Here is a 22,423-nt window from a genome sequence, read left to right as displayed (position 1 = left end):
GGCAGGATCATTACAGCATCCCTGCTCCCTCCACCACCCAAAATGGCCCAAGTGGCTGGGTGAATTCCTAAGACACCTGTCTGGGGGGCACTGGGCACCCCTCTATTTCTGGGAAGAGCTCCTGAATCCCCTGTTGGGTACAGCCTGCAGGCACTTATGGACATAGAACATGAGTTGCCAGACTACCTTATAAATAATATTTCACTCCCTAGTAGTTCTAGGGACCTTTTTGCACTTAACTTTAGGAAATTGCACCCATCCATTTCTGAAACTGCCTGAGGTCACTCCTGTTCACCTGTCACCATCACTGCTGGGAGATGCTCTAATGTCCAGGAAGTTTTGGAAAAAAAGGAGACAGTGAGCAGAGAGGTGAATAGAATCACTGTGATGAGGGCTCTCCAAGGCTTTGCATTTCAAAATGACCAAGTGTCACTAGTTTAAAATAAAGATTTCCCTGCTAAAGTCTGACATGCTACTAATATTACAATAGAACCATAATATTAGTTAAGTCCTGCACATTTCCTGGAAGTACTGAGCACCCTGCCGTCTCACTCTACACCACCTACTGCCTACTTTATTCAACAGCTACAGGTTTATTGTCACTGTACGTGGGGAAGGCCTTGACACGCGATGAAAAAAAGTGACCTGGGGAAACTAGGTCACTCACTTCTCCTTCAGGAGAACAAGGTCCATGAGATAATAGTATTTTCATCTTTGTATACTTGTAGCTCACAATTCTCTATTCCACAAGCTGGTTTTTGTTCTTGTTGTTTTTGTTTTTCTTTTTTTTTTTTTTTTTAATTTACAGAATTCTATTTTAAAGGAATGTTGGACAGACTCGGAGGAACCAGAACAAAGAAGCAGTTCCCAAAGTTCACTTGGATATTTTATACCAGATACTACAGTTTTCTTTACCTTGTAAGCAATGACGACTGTCCCTAGAAATATTACCACCAAAGCGTGGCATATATTGACACAGCAGTAGATAACATGGACACTGTTTTCAAGGAAAAGGTTCATAAATCCAGTTTGTAATGGGCTTCATTACTACAAAAAAAAAAACAAACACCAATTATCTGCTGCCTTTTGAAGAAACAGCTTGCAGTGAGCCTTCTTTGCTATTAACTCCTAACTAAAATTACAACAGACTCCTTGAAAGGAGACAAATTCCTTTCCACCTTAATAACAAAGGAAAAAAGTATTATTCAAAATGTAAATATCAAACTGCATTGCTTTAAGGAAATACAAAGATATTCAGAAGAAGGAGAAAGAAGATTTTTGACCAAGTAGTTAATATTAATGAGAAATGAAAGAAATGCTAGAGTTGCCCTGAACGAATTAGCTTCCATTTGTAGAAGGTATAATCAACAAAATACTAGGGACATGTGGAAAGAGTGTGATGCCTACTACATGTAGAAAGAGTGTGATGGCTACCACTAAAAAGCAACTATATCCTTCACTCACAGATAACGAATCCCCCCAGAATCTAATATCTTTAAAAAACGTACACATTTCTTATGTGAACGGACAGCATAGGAGAATGTGAAGGATCTCTAGGTAAGCACAAAGGTCACAATTCTTTCCTCATTAACCACTAATTATAAGGTGCATCTATCTCTGCAAATATCTCAACACTCCAAAGAGGAAAAAAAAATCAAACTCAACCATAAGCATTTTTGAAAGGTTAAAAATGCTATGATTTCTTTCACAACTGTCATGTCAACAGCTGATAAAATGTGATTGCCAAAGTCTCTGCAGCATACCCTGGTGAAGTTTAAAAGCCATCTATCACTACCAGCCTCACTCCAAAGCTGAGGCTTTTGGCTGTGGATTACCTTACTTTGCAAAGTGTTTATTGCAGAAGAAAGGGTTTTCTGTTAAAGCTCTAGTTCAAGCAGTAGCTGAAGAATGAACATAATTTTATACCATGCAAGTCAGCAACACCTGCATTTTTATATATTTAATATTTGAGTATTCACAAGATGGAATCACACACACAAAAAACAACCACCAGAAGACAAATGTTTGTTTTCCTGTTCAAAACACACTAAAATCAAGACCTTTTCCACTCATTCCTTTGTATCAACACCAGAGATGAAGTAAGTGGTTTTGCACATATGACAGAAGTGAATTTGGCTCTAGATATGAATTTTTAAATCTTCCTAAGGAGAAACAGTGACAGAGGAAACTGGAGCAGAGTTTCACACATTCGTAAACTGAGACAAAGGTGGTGGAGTGAACAATATTTGCTTTGCTGTTATTTATGCTGATTGGACCAAAAAGAGAAAGGACAAATCCTTCAGAGATACTATCCCCCCTCCCCTCAACACACACTGCTGAAATCCTTTAATTAATTGTTCTCTTGGGTCAATATTAAGTTATGTTAATAAGCATCCGAGTTCACCCAGAATTGACAGCTGAATCTGTTTATTTGATCTGGCATTTTTATCTTGTAGACATGACTTTTACCATAACTAAAAGCAGAACAATTTTTTTTTCCTTTCCTGAACTTATAGAAGGATTGCAGCCATGACTGTTCAAAGTTCTCATTGCTCTTGTTTTTAACCAGTGATAGAGTTCCCTTTAACAAAGGGATCTGGAAAAGACAAGAGCATCCTAGAAGTACTGGTGGATTTATTACTGGCTGAAACAAGCTGATTATCCATCATTAGGTCTAGAACTAAAAAACAGAATTTTGACTTTTTTTTGAGACATCACTTGTAGGACTGAACCCTTTTATTTCTTGTTGTGCCAGTTTTTCCTCACATTGCAGCCAGCACTTCTGCGTGGTATGAGGTGTGCTTAGCAGATGAAGATATTTTCTGGTAAGGCAGTGTGCATTTAGCTTGGCTTACTGTTAGTGTAAATTGGCCACATGAAATGTCATTTTAAGATGGAACTAATCCAATGAGCTGGAAGTTATAGGAAATCCTTTCATTAGGAAGTATGATTTCCTGGTGGTTTTTTTTTTCATAGAAATTGTACCACAAACAGGACAGTCTTCACATTACACAGAATTAGCCCCCAGTAGCTACAACTCTGGTTTTCCAATGCTCCCTAGCAAATAAGCTACAAAGGAGCATGAAGGTTAGGCAGGCATTAAAAAGTGTTTTAATGCTAGAAATGAACAGTCTTCCCAGGAGCGATACACGCCTTAAATTCCCCAACCATTTCCAGTATGTTGGGTGTCACCAGCCTGGCAGTATATTGCACAGCTGGCAGGATCCCAGAAAGCACTGAGCTTTTTAGTTATTCAAGTATTCTTTCAGCATGAGAAAAGATCTTTTTAATGAAAGATGTCAGGTGCCAAAATCAGGTGATTACTGGTTATAAAACTATTAGTCTGGAAAAGCATCCAGCCTTTGTGTCTCTCATTGCTAAATGACCCACTTTGAGTACATCATTCATCATTGTACGGAGATAGCTTTGTTACTAGAAACAAAGCTTAGACTTTTAATATCGTTAAGGATGAAGCCATCTCATAAAAGTAAAAGCATTTTAATTTGAGGTACTTGGTGTGGCTTTTGCTTTTCAAGGATTTCACACAGTGCACTGCAAAATCCTGTGTCTGGGGGTGTTTTTCTATTAATATGCAATGACTTCTTAAGGGAGGAAATGTATCTCTCCTCTGATATATTAACATCCCTCTATATAGGACTGGAAAGACTTATCAGAGAGACCTTTTGCCAATATCATGAATTATTTAGTTGCACACATTTACAATTGTATTGTAATTGGTTTGCTTTTGCCAAGAGGAAGTAGTTTATCATTACTACCTCTGCATTAACAGGAAAGTTTATAGCACTGGAGTGCTCTAAAGAAAGATGCTTCTGTATTGAACTGTTTGTTTTCTGCTTTGATCTAATGGTTGTTTATGTTTTATGAACTGAATGGTCCCGTCAACTTCTAGTACCTACAGAAATAAATACTATATAGAGTTGTAACTAAGTACACAAATTGTATTGCCCCACTGAATATTTGGTAGCATTCAGACATTTACACTTCCAATATGGAAGCCAAAGTCAGAGTCAATCAAGCGATTTTCTCTTGAGAACCTACTGCTTGTCCAAAGTAAATGGTTCAGATTCAAATCAGGTTAACTAATGAGCTCTGAGCATCTAGTAAGGGTCACAAGTGCAGGAAGTTCATGCTATACGAGACTGAAAATAACCAATACCCAGGAAATGCATTGGATAAGGAGTCTTTTTCCTTAGGAGTTACCTTAGCTAGGTAGCTTATAGAGCAAGCTGAAAAACTGCCATTTTATATGCCTCAACATAAAAATGAAGACAGTCAATGTAGTGAATATATGCAGAAATTCTGAAGAATGGAAAACAAATAAAAAGCCTGTGCAGATCCCTCAGTTTTCTTTTTTTCTACTTCACAATTAAAATTGTGGAGCGACTAGACAATTCAACATGTTGCTTCCTTGTATTCCAGAATGTTCATTCTCTTTTCACATTTAATATACTGAAGCATATGCACAATCATGCTGAGCAGAGTAATTGAAAATTAAACAGACAGAATTACTCACAACAGCAATATTTCAAATTCAAATAAGTCCCATAACAGCATATGGTATTTAGGACTCAGTCTAACAAAACATCTAGTAGCTGCTTAGACTGAAGCAGATGCCTGGTTCTTTTTGTGCTGCTGGATCTGCACCTGTATTGTCTGGGACACAATTCCAACCTGCCAGTACATCAGGGACAGACCTGGCCAAACAGGTTTCACATCAATTTCCTTATTTTCTTGATGGATTCTAATATATCTTCAATATTGAAGAATTTTATTTTTATTTTTTTTCCTTTTTATAGGAAAGCTGACAACTGGCAACTTCAAAACTTTTTTTTTAAATTTCTAGAACAGAATTTCCTCATACACACACACCTGTTTATGCACTGATCAGGAAGGTTACATCTTAAGAATAAGCAGCGTACATGTCACACCAATTTTGCTTTTTCTTGCAGTGTATGATACCTCTTGGGCATTTCAGAGTGCAAGAGCTACTGTTATCAGACAGTGTATCATCTCCAAATACCTGGGAGACAAAATAGGAGCAGTCTAATGCTAGATGCCTGATGTATACACAGAAGTTTGGAGCAGCAGGTACACTGCTGCCTGATCACTAATTTCAGTCTTGACACACAGTAACACAACAAGGATTACAGGTAACACAACCATACTTCTAGATTCCTGGATTTCATGGGCACATGGGAACCAAACTTAAGGTTAATTACCTTCTTTAATGACAGGTAGCATTTTTATTTTTATTTTTTTCTCTCCCCACGTCATTTAATCTATTTGCGGGAAACTCTTTAACAGTGATGCTTCTTGGCTGGGAAACAATGAGATGTCAATGAGATGTAGAGTAGAAAACTGATGCTCTTCATTACAGTAATTTCCAACCTGTCTGACAGCAATAGGAATTCAATTACAGTCCTCCAGTGGCAATAAGCTCCGTGCACTAGATCTTAATTGTTCAACCATTAGTTTGCAATTTGCATTTGTACTGTAGTGACAGCTGACTGTTTCCATCAGTAGTAGACATTTATATTCACTAAAAAACAAATATATCAGTAGGTCTAGCTCAGCAAGGAAGCTTTCTATAGCGATAGAAAACAGGTTATTTACTTAAATTATTGCAATGACTTGCAACTCTGGAGTCTAACATTAGCTTTGCTGGACTATTACAGATCAGAGGCACGACTATGCCATCTGAGAAGTAATGACATGTAGTGCCAGAATTGTTCTTGTTTTGACTCCCTTCATGCCTCCTAAAAATAAATCAAATGAAATTTTACATAAAAATTTTTCCAGTATAAGCAGGTATAAATCTGAAAAGGATACACTTTTGAAGCAGGCATGTTTTCAATTTACACATGCATAAACACAAATAAGTGTATAGCTGTGAGGGTGTAAACAAACACTTTCATTTTTATTTTATTTTTTAATGTGTACAGGGATAGCCCATGTATGCAACTTAGGCACAGGAATGTGAAAAACATCTAGCAGAAAACGTTCCTTAGGCAACTGATGTCAGTCCCTCTTTTCGTATAAGCTTGGAAATTTGCGTCTGGTTTTGTGTGATATTCCTCTACCATACTAAGATGTCCGAGCACTGCTTCATAGAGCAACAGAAACAGAACAGGTAAAAGCAAAGAAAACCTGCACAGGGCAGGTTTGCAGTGCTCATTCTTTTAGGTCATCTACTTGCTGGCTCATTCTGGCAGATAGAGCATCTTCCTGCTGGTGTAAGGACACACCAGCTCTCCCAGTAACATCAGCTATACTATTAAAAAACACTCCTCTAAGAGAAATAGCCACTACACAAAGTTTTTGCAGTGCAGTGATGTTAGTAATGGGGTGGGCAATTCCTTCCCTGAGGAACTTACGAAAACAACTTGGCAGCCCAGTGTTTGAAGATGCAAGAGGGCTTAGCAAGTCATAGGAGGTGCAGCACCAGCGTTAAGGCCACACCTACTTGCTAACAACCCATTACTGACCACAGCCAAATGAGACAGATCTTTGCTGGTAGCTGCAGTCAGAAACCCTTTGTCTCAAGAGTACTTGGATGAGGCTGTGGCAGTGATGTATTAACTCAGTAGCCCATGGCCTTCACTTTCCCAAGTATATACTAACATCTATTTACAACCATTGCCACAAAGCAAGGTGGGAAAACATGGTTCTTCTACTAGGACACGAAAGGAGATCAATCTTGGCCAGGTAGGAACTAGCACTATTGAAGAACTACATGAGTGTAAAGGGAATTTCATGACAGGGAAAGCAAAAGGTCAGGACTGAAATTCAGTAACTGAACAACACGGGGGAATTAGGCAAAATACCTGCCCATACATCACCTTGAATTGGCACCTTGCATCAATCTTCACCACTTTTTAAAAAAAACGTGTTAAGAGCTGTGGAAAGTAACGACAACATGATGTGTCCTGCAGGCAGCTGCCTCGCCCTGATGAATTACTGCTGCCTCTCACCACACAAACCACCTCAAGGCACAGAGAACAAGGGAAACATTTTTGAGGGAGGAAATATCAGTTTTCTGGCTCAGGCTAAAAATCCTTTTACTTTCATGCAAATAACAGCCTGAGACTAGCAGTCCTGGGACTTGACCAAGCACAAGCCTCTCAGCCTAAAGATGTAATGTAATTTACCAATTTCTAATGAATTCTGGGGGGTTTCTATACTAATGAGCCCAGGAGTGAGACTGTTTCTGAGAGTCCTTTGGAAGAAAGTTTCCATTTTTCCTTGCTATAGTTTTCCCTGTTGCAGACGCTGTTTAGATTCTTGGTATTATTTGTCAGATGCATTCTCTGGCATCCTAGATCCAAATAGTAATTTGTTTGACAGATTTTATTTTGTGGAAAACACTGTACCTGCAAAAGCAGATAGAAAAGCACCAGAAAAATTTTTAGATGACCATTTTCCTTTGACTTTTCTCTGTTGGGGAAAAAAAACATTTTCTGTTCAGTCTAAAACAACCTGCTTTAGTTAACTAAGCTGAATCATGCCAGCTGGGCCTTGATGGGCATAGAACTGAATTGCAGTGCCTCAGAAGTTTGAGAATTCAGATATTTCATGTGTATTTTGCTTCTAAGGGCCAGGAAACCCACAGCACTATCCCAAAACTAATTTCTAAGGTCAAAGCCCTGATTTGCATTATGGGGTTACCCTTATCTTAATCTAATTTATTATTATTTATTAGGTTGCATGGAATCAGTTAAATCAGCAGAAGCAAGCTGAATTAGTATCTGTGTTTTCAAGGAAACTTCTGTGGTGGACAAGAGGAGGTTCAGCACATAAATACCAAGTAGGATGTGGTCCAGATCCTGTGCAGTATGAAGTAGGTCACTCACTACTACACTGCCCAGAAGGAAGAAAACAGTCTACTGGGTACAGGATAAACAAACAGGCAGGCAGCTGTTTCAAGGCTGGGAATAATACCGGTAAAATATCCTTGACAGTACTAATTATATTATCACATTCCTGTAAAACCTCCCCATACTTCCTTCCTTACAAAAACAGCAGAGATGTGAGACTTTATGACTGGAACAAGCATGCAGATGAGCAACGAGGTACTGTATGGATACCGTGTGAGAGCACTGCAAGAGATCAGTAATGGAGCTGTTTTGATCTACATAACTACTTCAAAAAGGGTAAATCTCTATCAACATGAGGTATGCAACTCCTCCAGAACATGTCAGATGTTATTGTCAGCTCTCAGCTGCCTGCTCTGAGCCTGATAATAGCAATTGGAGTTGTAATGAGTGTGCTGGCAGAAGCACTAAAGGCAATACCACCTAAAAATCAATGGAGCATGTACCCTTCAAGCCAGTCTGGTGAAGTAACATCAGGTGTTATCTCAGGTGTTATTACAGCTTTGTATGCAACATTTATTCATACTGATTTTTGTAAGACAAGGCTTTTAGGCACACACCCCACATGATTAATCAATGTTTTTATTCAACATAAACACAGAAACAGACTGGTCGAATTTATGTTCCTTAAAAAAACTACTTATCTCCCTTCTGCTATGAAAGACAAGTAACAAAACTGAAGGTTACCATTTAAAACTACATAGAAAACTGATATCTGTATTTTCTCCTTTGCATAAACATAACTGTTTGACTATGCATCAAACATTTATTCCAATGAGCTTTGACTGTAGAAGACACTACTGTGATTCATCACGCATGTATGTTTACTAAATTTTATAAATAGGGGAAAATAGGCTGTAAATGCTGCTTTATGTTTTAAATCACTGTTTTCTCTAGCAAAAAACATCTCTGGAGTAGTAGTGCTAGAAATTGAAATGAAAGTTAAATAGGCATGCGCTTTCCCTTTATACAGCAAGTTTACACTGATGGGATAGTAAATCTTTTAATATGGGTCCAACAAAGAATAAGAAGCTTCAAACTGCAGAATCAGTCAGATTCAGTCTTGCCCTGAGCCAAGCTCCACTATGCAGAACAAGGCTCAGAGTCTCATGGTCTGCCCTTTCCCAGACTGTCAAGAACAAGAAAATACCACCTAGGCTTTGTTTTATTTAAATGAAAATGAATTTAACAGTAAAAATATTTTTTTAATGTGAATTCTGCTTCAGCTGCTGCATTGCAATGCCAAAGTGAGGCACTGCTTGCCACAGCAGCTGAGGTTTTGCTCCAGGCACAGCACCTACCCAGAGTGGAGGCTGCAGAAGGATCGACAGGCAGCTGCCTGCTTCTTCCAGGCAGCTTGCCAGTCAATCAGGGCTATGCTAATGCAGGAGCAGACAGCACCAGCATGCAAGAAAACGCTCATGTTGGAGGCTTTTTTGTCCTCTTTATAAATATGCATGTGGACAAATCCCCAGACCATCAGTGTGAACTCAGGGAATTCAGAGGGAGAATGTCAGGATATTTCTGCATCCAGGTTGTTTCTCTTTTCCTTTGGTTTTTGCCGAAAGAACGGAATGCACATCTGGATCAAAGTGATTGCCTGGGTCTTTTTGACATGCTAGTGACATATCCAAGAGGACAGCAGCTGAAAGACAAATTTATGCACACAGCATGTGCCTGGCAGTGAACTGTGGAAGCACGTGCCCCAAGACCAAACTGTCAGAGCACAAAAGAAGTGGTTCAACTAAACACCAAACAGCAACAGTATCGGCCTCATTGAGGATTTACACATAATCATGCCCTACACCACAAAACAAAGCTGACTCCAATGCCTTCACAGAAGAGGCCTAACCCAAGCAACCTCATCAAGAGTTTCCTCCTGATGTTGGCTCCTGACTGCACATGGAGCAGGCATCATGGCCCTTTATATATTGGATCAGTGTTAGTGTAAGGCACAATACTAATATTACCCTCCTGGTTTAGATGCTAAATAAGCATGTATATAAGATGTAATAAGCTAAATTTTCAGCTCAGTTTGTGGTTTCCTTAGTTTTGGATTAAATCTTTATATTTGCTTTAAAAATAGTTTATACTTGCATTAATATTACAGAAAGCTGATTCAATTGCAATATATTTTTCACTAGTTTAGTTCTAAAGATTTTCAGAAATAAAGCAAAGAAACACCCTTTTTCTAGACCTCAGATTTCTGCTGTCAGGGTGTATGTTCACATCCCTGAACAATATCCAGAAATTCCTGTTCTCCTGGAAGAGATGTTAAAATAAACAGACATGTAAGGTAAGCTTAGCATCCCTAGAGGGAAAAAAAAAGGAAGCTTGGGTTGCCTTTAAGTATCTATTTCTATGAAAAGATGAACTAATGCTCCAGAACTATGAAAGTTTCATCTTTGCATCTTTTTCCCACACCAAACTTCAGAATAAAGTAGAGCATGCATTTGAATGGACAAATGTACATGCATTGGCAGAGAAAATGCAAATGCTCTTGTCTTTGGTAACTGGCTAGCAGATCAAAATCAAGTATTTAATGGTTGCAAGATTCATGAGGAAGTATGGGGAAAGCTAAATAATGCCAAGATTATCTTTCTCTCATGAAGATATATAGGTTAAAATTGATTACTGCTGTTTTCTTATAAAGACAAAGGGCTAAAAGAGATGGTCCTCAGTTACTGATAGTTCCTTTATATCCAGTGCAGCCTTCAGCAATTTTAATTAACGTGTTAGTCTTTAGCAGCTTATCATTTTCTAGTGTCACAGATGATTTCCACATGCAATATTTCTTATTCAAGGGAAAAGTCACTTGTGTCTTGAAAAAAAATGTGCTACGGAAAATAGAGAAGAATACCTACTACAGAAATTAAATGTTAACGAAGTACTGAATATTACTGGCAAGTAGTCCACAAACCCCCAGATGTCAGACCAGCAAGGAAATAGCTTTAAGTAGCATAATCAAAATCTTGCCAGCAGCAAACGGAAAACCACCTCTCTTTTGAGATAATTTGCCTAGGGAAAGAAGGGAAATACAGCATTTCTGTAAGCACAGGCACTGTTAAATATCTCCTCAACACCAGGGACCTTATCCACCTGACTTCTGCTCATGGCTTCCCATTAAATTATCTAGTAAAATTCAATATCTCAATCCTTATCATGCAGGTGGCTGCAGGACCTGGGCCTAGAGTACATGAAGATTGCCTAATGCTCCAGGAGAGCTCTGTTTCTCAGTCACAACAGAACTTCAGCCATAAAAGCACATACCTCTGAACAGCAGAGCTTTCTTAGGACTCAGCACCAGACAACAGAACAAGTCCCACAGGGACAGAGGATTACCCAAGACCTTCCTCCCATCTTCTGCTCTAATTCAGCAGAGCCAACTTGACTGCAAGAACTGGAGAAGGTTTATCATTTTAATGTTATATTGCACTCTGCTACATAACAAATTCCTCCTCAGGGGAACAGACTGTGAAAGAGAATGACCCATACCAGCACATCTGAGCTCAGTGCTTGCAGGAAGGCATAGTGCAGAGATTAGGAGCATCAAAAGGAAGGGCAGGAGAGGAGTAGAGCCAGAGGTACAGTAAAGAAACAGCTGGCAGCTGAGGGAAGGGAAATCCAACACAGCTTAGGGTTATTGCCAAATTCAGATTAGAGAGACAACCAGCAGGTCAAGATGGTCATGAATAATCAGTTCTATCTCAGACTTGCTGCAGTTAATACACATTTCTAACTATGAACTCCTTCACTTGTACACTTCCCAATCGTTTTCTATTCCCAGCACATCACACATCACGAAGGATCATGTCATCAGAAAGGAATTAGTCTCATTCCCAACAGCTTTGGCACTAGATCATCTCATCAACAAGAGATGGACAAACTAGAGGTAGTTCAGAGAAGAGCAGTAAAAATTAAGACAGTGTGACTGCCTTATTAGAAAAGATTAAAAGAGCTAAATCTGTGTAGCTTGGTTCAGTGGCAGCATCAGGGGAGCACAGATTAACTATGAAGTTTTTTAGGGCATAAAAATGAAAAATGGGGATTTAGATTGTAAAAAAGGATGTGTATAACTAGAACAAGTGAAAAGCAAAAATAAAGGAACTTAAGGTGTTACTCAGTTCAGAGTTTAGACTCAAACCTTCTTTTGTACAATCAGGATATACTTAATAGTTAAGGCATAGTATACAGTTGAGGAATTTGGCCTTCAAGAAAGCTACAATGAAGATTTATTTTAACACTGCATTAAAAAAGTCTTTATATTACTTGGTAAAATCATAGCTGAACATATAAACATAGATCTCTTCCATGCAAAGACAACTACCATGTGTGTCATTAGGCATCCTACCTAAGGCAGGTTCTGGTTCCCTGACAGTCCTGACATTTTACCTCTCAGATGAGTTTTAGCGTAGTACCCTCCTGTCTACTTTTTATTCAGCAGTTCAAGGTGAGCATCAAAGTAGTCATAACTGGCTCCATTCCATACATTTCTTGTTCAATTTACAAAGGTTTGGATCAAAGCCTTTTCAAACAAAAAGGAAAAGCTTCCATCACTTAGTGAGTTTGAGTTAGGCTATAAGGCTATTTCTCATGAGCTAATTGAGCAACGTAAAGGTGACAGCTTGAGTAATTCACTGGTCTGGATTTTTTCCTGGAGGTCAGGACCCTGTGGCACAGTAAGAATCTCAGTCTATGCCAACTTCACTTTTAACATTAAAGTCTCAGACAAATGATTTTGAAACAATTACAAGAAGGCAGCCTTCAGAAAATATCTCAAACTCACGGCAAGCCTGCATCATCAAATATTCATTTTTAGTGTCTGTTCTATTTAAGTACATAACCATCAGTTTATGGGTCTTTTCCACAGAAAGGTTGCCTACTTTGCTTTTCCATTTAAAAACTGAGACCATTTATTGAGCTTTTAGCAGACTTCTGGCATTAAAACAGTGCAGCATATATCATATCATAAAATGTGTGATCAAAGGAGACTAGCTCCTACTAAAGTTTCTTTTCTTCTAATCTTCCCTCCTCAGGCAAAAGCCTGCATGAATAGATAAGTTAGTCTCATGAGATGGATGAAACTTTGATAACAAAGCTAATGCTATACTGATACTCATTCAGGTTTTCCAAAATCCTTTCATGCAGTGTGATTAAAGAAAATAAGACCTTACTTTATTCCAATATTCATGTATTTTTTGCTAACAAAATAAAGGCAAGATTGTATCCTGAGTGTTTTTTTGAATTGCGAGAAAAACATCATTATCAACTCCTGTAATGTTTAACAAGGGAAAAAAGTAGGGGTGGGAAATGGTCTTGTTTTGGATGGTGTACACAGATAAGCTAGTAAAATACAGCAAGGCAGTCCAGGATAGTCTCTTTAACGTATTTTAATATGCGGCCAAATAAAACCCACAATGAAAATGTGTTCATAAAGCTTCTGATGCACTCAATTAACACAAGTGGCCAAGGTGGCCTTATTGTAGTCTGCTGAGGAATAGGAAGATAAACATTTTAGATATTTGTTTGTTTCCTCGTGATTTTAAGAGACCTAAAAACTAGTCCAGAAACTGTAATGACTTATTTTGCAAAACAGCTAGAAGATTTAGCGTTCTTTTAAAGATTGAGACACAGGGGACAAGACCATTGGACTTAAAATCCCTGCCAGCAGCTTTAATGAATAAATAAATACATGCCTTTTTGCTGTTACCATACCAACATGAGCCAAGGATAATTTTTTTTTTCCTACATATGGACATGCAGAAAAAACCATTTACTTAGAATAATTACATTAGCTTTCTACTAGCTGGGAGGAAATACCTCTATTTGTCTCATGAGTTGTACAAAGTTTTTCTTGAAGGAAAGCCAGAAAGTTGTTTTATATTTAAGGAAATTTTCTATAGAGGCAAACTGGAGAAGGATAGTGGGTGGGTGGGTGTCAAGGCTAGGAATTGCCACACAAATCCTGCACAGTGGGCTCTCCACTGGCTCATGCCCGGTATCCAGACTGCAACCACTACCCAAAGCAGCTCCAAAGCCAAATTAGCAGATAAACTAGAAGGTAAAAATAACGCAAACAGCTAAATGCAACAGGCACCAAATTCTGCCGTTGTCATAGGAAAAGTTCAATAAACCCACACCACTAATTTCAATATTCTCAGGGCTGGTACAGTTATAGTCATCAGTTTAAACTGCTGGGAGGTGACTTCAAGAAATGTATTTCACTGCAATTAATACATGCACACACAAATATGTACATATACACACAAGGTATTCATATGGATGGACATACATATTTATCAACTAGAGTACCACAAATAGTGTTTCTTTGAACAGAACAGTCTTTGTCTCTCTGCATACTACAAGCCCTGCCAGTGCACTGTGAACAACTGGGAGAGAGCACATCTCTGCTGATATTTTCAATAGCTTTCTGGCTCAGCAGGTTTAATCTTTGAAGTCTCATCTATATTATTTCAATATTCTTTCCTGTATATCACTAGGCAGGTAGCAAAGCCTTCTGCTACCTCAAGCTTCTTATAGTGACTGGCCTGCCTCTTGATACAAGCTGCAAAAAAAAAAAGCTATCTCCAGTCTAGTATTTCAAACCCTGGTCAGATGTGGAAGTATGAGAGTTCTTACAAGGAAGAAAAGCGCAGCTTGGGGTAGTGTTTTGGAAAAAAAAGTTGTTTCTTTAAGGCTCAAATTAACTGACTGCAAGGAGAGCTATCCCTTGTAAGAGGATTTTCACTAATTATGTAAAGTATGTAAAAAATGTTCAGAAAATAATAGATTTGAAAGCCTGAAGGTTAATATGCACACTGATTCTGAACTTCTCACTATCCTGAATTCCCTCAGAAAAATGCAGTCAGGATGCCTAGTAAAGACAAAACATGGTTATTTTATGGAAACGATTACTTGGCAACGAATTACTTAGAGTTCCCTTCCACACTCGTGTAAATCACTAGTGAAGCAAATAGCAAAATCAATAACCAGGAAACCTGGTCTCATTTTTGTAATTAAGCAAACAGACAGAATCCATACATAATTGGTTCCTAGCAATCAGAGTGGTAATTGCAGTCTGCCTGCCTTATTGCTCCTATGAGCTCATTCCTATGCAGGTGCAAAAGAATGCCTCTCTCTCTCTCTATATATATATATATATTCATTTTAACCTGCTGTTATAGGGATTCTGCAAAATACCTTATATTCATATACACAGTTTACAGACTCATGCATTTTTCAGCTCACTGAACTCACATTAACTACTGAAGTTGGGAATACACTTCTTTTAAGCAGAGTACTGTTTAGTAGAAATTTATCTTGGACAGATTCATACAAACATGTCCCCCAGTGGAAACCAGGCAGCGCACATGTTACTCTGGTGGCAAAGTTTGGCCGTATGCGATTTTATAGCTCTGTGTAACAGAGAAGTCTATGAGAAGAAAATGCATCCCTGAGGGAACACACAGGGTCAAAAGGAGATGTGATAAAAGCATGCTCTTTTTAGAGCAGGCTGAGAAAAGACATTTTTGCCACAGTGTCAAAGGAAAAAATAGTTTCCCTTTTCCAGCGGGTGTTCAGGATCCAAGTACAGAGATAGGCTTGACTGCATCAACTCCACTGGCACCCTCAAGCCCCATGAGGAAACAAGCAAAATCAGTTTAAATAACCCACTGAAGGCAGTTCCATAGTGTTTCCAAAAAAAAATCTATCTCAAATACTGAACAATCAATGATAAATCAAAATCTCAGATATTAGCAACATGAAACCTCCTGAGCTCTTATAAAGTGTTCAAAAATCAGCTTCACAGATGTGCTTAGCTTGTGCTCCTACACACCTCAAAAAAGACTGTTGCATGTTTTGATAAAGTCAAATTAAAACATGTAATAAAAACAGAATTTCTCTGCAAAAGCATCCTGCCTTCACCAAGATTGTACTTTGGGGAATCAATAAATTCTCATACACAAAGTTCTACATATTTGACAAGCATCACCTATAGCATATACATTCTTGGATGACCATTCTGCTCTTCTCACAATGAGGTATTTTTCTCCCTTCTCAGTCTATAGAGAAGGGAAACAATTTATTGAAATATTGATCCTACTTAATGAGAGTTTTGCTATCTGACCTTGCTGAAGTCAATCCTTCCCTACAACTTTAAAATTAAAAATGCATTAAAGTTATACAGAGCTAATTTTCCTAATGGCTCCTTCCCACAGTCAAGGCTTGTGGAATAACTCTTATGTTGCTGCAGTGATCCACTCCATACCACAGAAAAACCAAGGTAACTTGCAAACTTGTACACGATTCTTCTGAAGCACAGTTGAGCACCAGTGTAGCTTGGGGAGGCATCGTGGATATTTCTCCACCTCCTCCCTTTTTTGCTTTGTCTTCAAGTCATAATCGAGTAATTATATAGTTCCCACAGAAATAAAAGCTCCTTGGAGAGTGTTTTTTAATGATGGCAAAGGGGTGGTGATGGGGAGAAATGAATACAAAAGTGCTCAGCTGTTTTCCCCACATGGTTGTCACTGCAGGTTTATTGCTTAAAGTAGAAATAAAAGGTACAGTGGAGAACGTTGTATTATAACAAAAAAGCCAAATCCCACCTTCGGTACTGCATCAAGCCACATTACTCTGAGGCCACATAATCCCAGCCTAACGGGATCACCAACTGCTGGACCAAATCTACATGAGGAATTCTTATGCCCAGGCTGGATCTAAAACCCAGGAAAACCTACAAATCAAAGCAGAGCCACTGTCCTTGTGGAACAGTGGAAAACAAGCGTTTTTAGGATGGAGTCCAAAATCTACTGCTGTTTCAATCTTGTTTTGAAAAGTATTCCACTTTATACAGTTTAAACCAAGCTACAGATACATAATGCAACCATAAAACTAACTTTTAAGACAGAAACAAGATTCTAACAAGAAAAATGTTTTATTAAATTGTCCAGTCCTGCCCTTACAGCTAAAATCCACCAGATGGCTCAGTGAATGGGAGACTTGCTTCACAAAATAAAAAAAATTAAAATCAAGATTTCAGCCTCACAACATTAAAATATTTATTCCCCAGGAAGACAGGAAAGCAAAGCCACATGAAAAAAACACAGCCTTGCATCACCAAAGCCCAAACATAACTGCTTACCACTGACACTCTGGTAAGAAGAGCAAATAAAACAGTTCTGCAAAATTCTGTCCTTGCTCCCATAACTTCCCATTCTGAAGCTGTTTACACAGAACCTCAGAAATTGTTTCCTAAAAGACTTATGACTAAACAAAATATGCAAGCAATTGCATGATTTCTCTAGTAGTTTGATAAGAATTTTGGTTTGAAAAACTGGTAAAGAAACTCCTGTACCTTAAACATGGAAGTTTTCCTTTAAAAGCAGGAACACTTCATAAAAAAATAGCAGCATTTTCCATATGTAAGCAAGAAAAAACACTTGAATTCAATACTTATGAATATTACTTTATGGTGGTTGTGAGCAGTTTTGAAGAGCATGGTTTTGAATCTCAGCAATAAACCAAAGCCCGTAGTGTGAAAGGAAAACAGAATCCACTATTGTAAAGGAATAAACCACAGAATGGACAGAATGAGAGATGGATATGCAGAAGGTATTAGGTCATAGCTTTTGAATACTAAGTAACCTGCCTCACTTGGCTGTAAGGAATTAAACAGAACAAATGCTAACTGGGGGAAAAGGGGAAGAATACATTATATGTGAATGATATAGTTCACATGGACTTGCATTCATTGTGCTTGATGGATACAAAATCATAATCTTCAATAGTAGCACAGCTGTAGGGAAACCTATAATATCCACGTGGAGAAGGGCAATGCTTAGGGGTCCTAAAAATGGTACTGAATGTGGAAACAAAGATGTGAAAACAAGTTAGAGAAGTCATTGATACAGTACCCACCTTGTACTAACAGTCTGTCCTAGTGATAAAAAAAAGTGGCAGCTGTGCCCCTTAATGTTGTTTTGCATAAAAAGAAAAAAAACAAGAACACCCTGCACCAGTAGTGAATAGGGGACATTCCTCAATCTATGCTTCCTATAGCCTTTAATTAATCTTGTCCTATCCAGAAAAGTTTACAATGTGTTTCTGGAAAAATATACATCAAGGATGGCATTAAAACCTTACACTGAGCTGTAAGAGCCCCGTTAACTTCACAAAAGCAAATTTTACTCATATTTTATCTTTTTTTAGCCAGACAAGCCCCTGTACTCATAATGAATGAGTGCTTTTGTTCAAAGTGTACTTTATTGATTAGCCACTTTATTCAAGAGCATCATCAGAAACTCATCTACTTATTAATTTCAGCTTTATAGGTTATCTCAACACTCTCCCCTAGACACTAGTTCTTCCTCAGGCATATCTGTCATTTCTGTCAAGAGTGCCTCCAATTAATAGGTGAGAGAAGCTAGGAAGCATTTACTCTGGAAAAGTGACTTTGGCATGGATTTATGAATTGCAGTAGATATATATAAAATAATGAACAGCAAAGCAGAGGTAAATTGATGCTCCTTGCATCAGGTTATGGGAACATGGACACAGTCTACAAGAAATGAAATGCATGCAGCACAAAGGAAATATTAGAAAGAAATAGTACATTACATGGTGCAAAACTAGACTGAGGTTCTTGCACACAGTGAGGGCAGAAGTTTAGAAAGATTAAAAGTGTTAGGCAATGTCAACTAAGCAGAGAAAAACCATCAGAGTTCATTGGTTCTGGAAACATAATGACGAGAACGAACAGCTTATTAGAGTAAACTTTGCATTACAGCATACACTCAGGGCCACACAGAGATTTGTTCAAATATCATCCCCACTGAGCACACAGCCAGGTCAATATGAGTACACTCTGGAGCATTTACTGCAGTTCATAAGACTGAAGTCAAGTTCAAGACCTGTCCACAAGCTGAGATTCAATGCTCATCTCACTATGCCAACTCCTGCAGATGTAAGGCAGAGACACGTAAAACTAGAAGACCAGGGAGACACCCTGAGCATGCACAGCATTATCTTGAGGATTCAGGGGACCAGTCTCTCCTCCCCCCTGCTGCTGACAGTCCCAATGGTCCCCAGAGCAGCACGGACCCAGTAAACCCCAGAACAGCAAGAGCAGAAAGATAAGCAGCGCAGTGAGAGTAGCCTTCTCTCCTGTACTCAAAATATACAGATGAATATAAAGACCTATTGGATTATTTATTTTTAATAATTTTTAATATCCCACTGGAGGTCAAAGCTTTTTTTTTTTTTTTTGCATACAAGGACACCAAAAAAAAAAACAATGCTTAAGATGTCACTGCTGGAAGGATTAAGTTATGGCAGCATACAAAGGTGGCCCTCTAAAACACTTGATAGATGAAGAAACATAAGACAGCTGACAGCTGGATAACAATCTTTTTCTTGTGCAGTATCACTGCATTATCACCCGCTGCTTTGTGAAGTAGCTTTTAAGACTGGCTATACATTGCAGATGTTTTAATGCTTCTCAGGCTGTTAACCCTCTCAGTTACTTACTCATCTGAGCATCAACAAGGAGTAAACTAGAACATACTGCTTTGAGAATTCAATAAATTTATAACTGATTATGAATAGTACCCCCACTGAATCTAGGAAGTTAATAAAAAAGGAAAGTAAAAAATACCTCTTGTAAGGCTTCTTTTATAGGAGCCTTTTAACATAGACAAATATAGGAAAATTATTCCTGACTTTATTTTATAACATAACAATTAATATAGTATATAATAATTATATAATATAATAATTTATATACTATTTTATCACTAATAGTGGCTCCAGCAGCTCTGATTTGCTCCCTGCACCTAAGGAAAACAGCAAAGGACTGTGAGGCACCTCCTAGGCCCTCAAGTCCAAGTCCTAGCCACAGCAGGCAACTGATGTTACTACTTCTACAAAGTAAGCTTACATTAACATTTCTGTTGGGAGCCTTGTTTCAGGACATCATCCCTCAAAACCTTCTCCTTCTTTAAAAACCCAGAGGGGCATTTAAGCAATTGAAAAGATCTGTGCTCCATTGAGAGGATGGAGACTCTTTTGACCACCCAGAAATTCAGTAGCCTACACCCTGCATCTTCAAGTTAAAGATAATTTTGCATTTGAGCCATCAAACCTCTTCCCGTTCATCAGCAGCTTACCATTTTCTTCTTTAACATCACACTTTGCTTCTTTGAAGTTATGTTTTAAGAAAATACAATACAGCAAAAGCCTGAAACTAAACTAACATCAAATTCCTTCATTCATTCCCAGGGTTAAAAAAACAAACAAACAAAAAAACACTAACAACCCCAACCTTTGAGACAGAATAAGCCTAGCAATCATGCACCTGGTAAGCCTGCTTCTTTATCACTAACCCAAATTACTTGTTACAATTAAATACGCGCTTCTACTTTTGTCATACACAAGTTCTTATTAGCTGTTTTTAACAACACTTGCACTTTCAAACACCAAGCAAGTAAGTAAAACATTCAAGCTATTTTTCTTTCCTGTGAAAAATATTCCTGCGCTCCCCTTAGTGCTTGCAGTAGTCCAGGAACATTTAAGGTCTACAACGTACAGTACTTAAGCACCTATGAAAACCAGCAGAGCCTAAAAAACTTTGCATTTAATTCATTGAAAATTTGTCATATTACAGCATCATATTAGTTATCGTCCTCCCACAACATTTTAAGTCAAGACTGGTACGGACTTTGACTAACAGAAACAATCACTCAGCCATTACTTCCTAACATGAGATGACCCCAGGCCAGTACTTCAAAAGAGGAATGCTTTTCTCCAAAGCAAGACTTCTGCAAAGATCAAAATACCTTTAAACTAAACTCAGATGTTATTACAACATAAATCGTGATAATTCACTTCTTAAGCAGGAATAAGAAAATCAAACTATATCAGAGGAGAAAGAAAAAAAGAAGGGCTCCCAGCCCGCACTGGGCTGCTTACCTGCTCCGTGACATGGTAGTGCCTCCATGCTCAGGGCAGCGCTAAGCACCCACAGAGGCTTCAGCTCCCTCGTGCATCACCCCAAAACAGTCCCTGCCCCAGGAGGCCCTTTAAAAGCAATAGCACACAGCTGGCAAGAGGCAGAAGAAGTACCCACAAGTCCCAACTGGGACAGCTGCCTTTATCAAAGTTAGTCATTGGTGACTTCTCTGCAGCTGAATGACACTTTATGGGCTTGAAGAAGGTTAAAAAATACCTCAGAAACTTTTACTGAAACAATGTCTTGGCAGTTCCCATGTTCTGTGTAAGGTATACGTGTACATCTTAATCTGCTCGAGCTGAGACTTCAAAGAGCTTGTCAAGCAGAGGGAAAAGGCAATATAGATATTCTGAAAAAGAAATCAGCTCTTTTGAAAAAACCCAAACCATCGTGAATCAGGTAACTGAGTCTCCCCATTCCTGAGGAGTGAAGCTGCAATGTGTTTAAGGAACACAAGACCATCCATGGCATGGTTTTGAGGGCTTAATTTAGAAACCTACTAATCCGGGAAAACGCTGGCACTTTGAAGGAAAATATACAATAAATGTTACAGCATGTGAGCTTATAGTGAAAATTGCATAATTTAACTTTAATGAAAGCTTTATTGCACAATATGCAATATAGCAGTGTGCTACAATATTGCAAATGGCTATTCCAGAAATTCGATGCTACACGCTGTTCCTATTGTGTCTTAAAGCTGATAAAAATCCTAATGGCAAGTCCTTCTAATTTTTCATTTGTTAGCTGGAAGAGGGCCCCAGGGCAGGAAAAGCTGTTTGAAGGCTGGCACGTGAGTCAAAGGCATTCTCCAAGCTGCAGCATGCTGTTCAGTAGCTGCAGCTGGCAGATAACCAAGTCCTGACATGCTTTAAGTAACCAATGTAGCTGTAAAAAAGAAAATGATAGCTGAAAATTAGACCAGACATTCTGCTTCATAGCCTCAATCAACAAATCATTTAAAGACATATTTTAATCCCAATCTTTAGTCTTTTAATTAAGCATGTTCTTAAGTGTTTTGTTGTCGAATATATGCCACCTGACTTTATCCCTGTAATTAAAAATCTGCTCTAAAAGGGGCTGTGATGGGTAGGATTTTGTAGTAAAGTACAAGGGGATGATGATGATTATTATTGTTGTTGGGGGTGGGGTGGGGAGAGGCTAGAAGGAGGAGGATAAGCTGTAATAAAAGCATATAAATGAATAATTGAATTAAGTTTTCTGTACCTCAGGGGAAACTATTAGAAAGGTTTTCCCACTGAGCTTGCTGTATGTGTAGCAGCTGTAATGCTGTCTTTCCTTTCCTCACCCACTGAAGCAAACCACGATATTCAGACCCAGGCTTTTTCACATTGTGTCCTCCCAGTATCGCTGATGCTGTAGAGCTCCCTGGTACACAGAGTACAAAAAGCCTGAGTCCCTCTGTCTGTAGCTGACTGGCAGGCACAGGGAACCTGTAGGGCTTGTACTTTCCTGATGCGCAATTAGAGCCAGTGGGCTGGAAACAGATGGTTATGCTATGGTA

General features: G+C 38.6%; 1 long non-coding RNA gene across 2 annotated transcripts in view; it reads right to left on the bottom strand.

The window, feature by feature from the left end:
* The window catches only part of LOC121077805, an 88,211-nt gene extending 67,262 nt beyond the window's left edge, over nt 1-20,949 (bottom strand). Inside the window, exons 1-2 of one of the 2 annotated variants that reach the window (XR_005824320.1) lie at nt 20,862-20,949; nt 11,163-11,292 (exon numbers count right to left, since the gene is read on the bottom strand). This is a non-coding gene — a long non-coding RNA (uncharacterized LOC121077805). The remainder of the gene's footprint in view (nt 1-11,162; nt 11,293-20,861) is intronic. The other variant, XR_005824319.1, reaches the window with a different exon arrangement.
* Between the last annotated feature and the right edge of the window lie 1,474 nt (nt 20,950-22,423).

The sequence above is a fragment of the Cygnus olor genome, chromosome 14 (assembly GCF_009769625.2).
Source record: "Cygnus olor isolate bCygOlo1 chromosome 14, bCygOlo1.pri.v2, whole genome shotgun sequence".
In the NCBI taxonomy this organism is placed as follows: Eukaryota; Metazoa; Chordata; class Aves; order Anseriformes; family Anatidae; genus Cygnus; species Cygnus olor.
This window is presented reverse-complemented; position numbering and strand designations above follow the sequence as displayed.